Below are 2,602 nucleotides of genomic sequence, written 5' to 3'. Positions count from 1 at the left end.
CTTGAGGCTCTGTCTCAAAAAAAAAAAAAAAAAAAAAAAAAGAAAATGGTGCCATTTGTGATCTATAAGCATGTGCCCTAAGTTTTGATAAATTTTAACTTTTTATAGATTTGTGAATATTTTATGGTAGTAAATGGTAAGATAGACAAGTATCTACATATATTTTGTGCTTTCTGAAATACCTAACATTTTCTTAGTATTTTTTATATTTCTAGACTACCAGTTTGTCTGTGATATTTTTAAATTGTTGCAAATCTCAAAAAAATTTTCCAATATATTTAATGAAAAACACTGTGTAAGTGGGGGCGGCACCTGTGGCTCTGTGAGTAGGGTGTCGGCCCCACATACCAAGGGAGGGTGGTAAGTTCAAACTCAGCTCCGGCCAAACTGCAGGAACAACAGAAAAAATAGCCGAGTGTTGTGTTGGGCGCCTGTGGTCCCAGCTACTCAGGAGGCTGAAGCAAGAGAATCGCCTAAACCCAGGAATTGGAGGTTGTTGTAAGCTGTGATGCCACAGAACTCTACTGAGGGCGACAGAATGAACTCTTGACTCTTAAAAAAAAAAAAAAAAACACTGCATAAGTGGACCCAGACGGTTCAGCTGGTACTGTTCAGGGGCAGCTATGAGTGCTGACTATGTTTCCACAGATGCTTCCCTGTGGAAGAGGTTCCCTTCTTTTCCTATAGTTAGGTTACATTGTCTGTGTGTTTTTGTTTTTGTTTTTTAGAATAGTATGCTTGGTTGAGTTTATTACTTTTTTTGAGACAGAGTCTCACTTTGGTGCCCCCGGTAGAGTCGCAGCTTGGTAGAGTGTGGTGGTGTCACAGCTCACAGCAACCTTAAATGCTTGGGCTTAAGTGATTCTCTTATCTCAGCCTCTCAAGTAGCTGGGACTATAAGTGCCTACCACGATGCCTGGCTACTTTTTTTTTTTTTTTTGAGACAGAGGCTCAAGCTGTTGCCCTGGGTAGAGTGCTGTGACGTTACAGCTCAGAGCAACCTCAAACTCCTGGGCTTAAGCAATTCTCATGCCTCAGCCTCCCAAGTAGTTAGGACTACAGGCACCCACCACAACACTCGGCTATTCTTTTGTTGTTGCAGTTGTCACTGTTTTAGCTGGCACGGACTGGATTCAAACCCCCCAGCCTTGGTGTATGTGACTAGCACCCTACCCACTGAGCTATGGGCACTGCCATTTGTTTAGTAATTTTTGCTTGGATGCCAGATATTATTCTTTTTTATCTTGTTGATGCTGGTTCTTTTTGGATTCCTATTATTATTCTTGAGCTTTGTATTGAGATATGGCTATGTTCCTTTGGGAACAATTTGGTCCCCTCGGTCCTCACTTTTAGCTTAGGGGAAACCAGAACATTTAGTCTAGGCCCAATTTTGTTTCACTGTTGACAAGCAGTCCCTCTGAGTGTGCTGCCTGGAGCCCCATGAGCTATGGTACTTTCTTTTTTCTTTCTCTCTCTCTCTTTTTTTGTGTTTTTTGAGACAGCCTCAAGCTGTCACCCTGGGTTGAATGCTGTGGCATCATAGTTCACAGCAACCTCCAACTCTTGGGCTCAAGTGATCCTCTTCCCTTAGTTTTTCTATTTTTTCTTTTTTCTTGGTAGAGAGAGGGTTTCACTTTTGCTCAGGCTGATCTGAAACTCATGAGCTCAGGCAATCCACCTGCTTTGGCCTCCCAGAGTGCTGAGATTATAGGTGTGAGCCACTGCGCCCAGCCTGCCCTTAGCTTCTCACATGTGGTGTTTGTATTAGTTTTCTAGGGCTACTATAGTAAATTATTGCAAACTTAGTGGCTTCAATAATATAGATTTATTATCTTAAAGTTCTTGAAGTCAGAAGTCTGACATGAGTCTCTCTGGGCTAAAATCCAGGTATTGGTAGGATTGCAGTCCTTGCTGGTGGCTCTGGGCAGAGTCTGTTTTCTGCTCTTTCAGATGTTGGCAGTATGACCAAAGCCTCAACTTCTTCTGCCCAGCTATAAGCTTAGGGCTGTAAACTGAGCCACCCACATTCCTCGTTTCAGGACCTTCCTTGGTCTTCAGAGGCTGCAGTGGTGAGTTGAGTCCTTCTCATGCCTCAGATTTCTCCTCCTCCCTTTTCCAGTCTCTTCTCCTTACCCCAGTGGGAATGTTCTCTGCTTTTAAGGACTTATGTGATTAGATTAGTCTCATCTGGATAATCTTGGATAATCTCCAACCTCAAGATCTGTGCCCTTAATCTTACCTGCTGAATTCCTCATGCCATATGAGGGAACATAGTCTTAGGTTCTGGGTATTAGGGCAGGAGCATCTTAGGGGCTATTACTCTGCTACCCTGCCACCAAGCAGTAACTCCCAAGTTTCCGGGGACCTCTGCAGTTCTCCGGAGTTTTCTCTGGGCAACTCTTTGGTGCTGCAGCCTGCAGACCCCAGATGCCGTGGTGCCTCCCAGCTCTGTGTCCTCACTGAGATGTACCACCAAACCCAGGCCTGGACGTTCTCTCTAGGAGGTGAGCAGGGGCCTTGCTGATGATCCTTTGTTTTCTGACGTCTGTTATCCTGAGAACTGTGGTTTCTTATGTCTTGCCCAGGTCTTTTTTTTTTTTTT

General features: G+C 44.0%; 1 protein-coding gene across 7 annotated transcripts in view; it reads left to right on the top strand.

Moving 5' to 3' along the window:
- Positions 1-2,602, top strand: part of MROH1 (maestro heat like repeat family member 1) — a 70,035-nt gene that overhangs the window by 8,024 nt on the left and 59,409 nt on the right. Inside the window, exons 2-3 of one of the 7 annotated variants that reach the window (XM_023508369.1) lie at positions 1,951-2,069; positions 2,374-2,504. The exons of 5 other annotated variants lie outside the window; for them this stretch is intronic. The gene's annotated coding sequence lies outside the window, so the exon portion shown is untranslated. The remainder of the gene's footprint in view (positions 1-1,950; positions 2,070-2,373; positions 2,505-2,602) is intronic. One more of the 7 variants, XM_023508368.1, reaches the window with a different exon arrangement.

This window comes from Otolemur garnettii, unplaced genomic scaffold, assembly GCF_000181295.1.
Source record: "Otolemur garnettii isolate 467f Iridium unplaced genomic scaffold, OtoGar3 scaffold00245, whole genome shotgun sequence".
Classification (NCBI taxonomy): Eukaryota; Metazoa; Chordata; class Mammalia; order Primates; family Galagidae; genus Otolemur; species Otolemur garnettii.
This window is presented reverse-complemented; position numbering and strand designations above follow the sequence as displayed.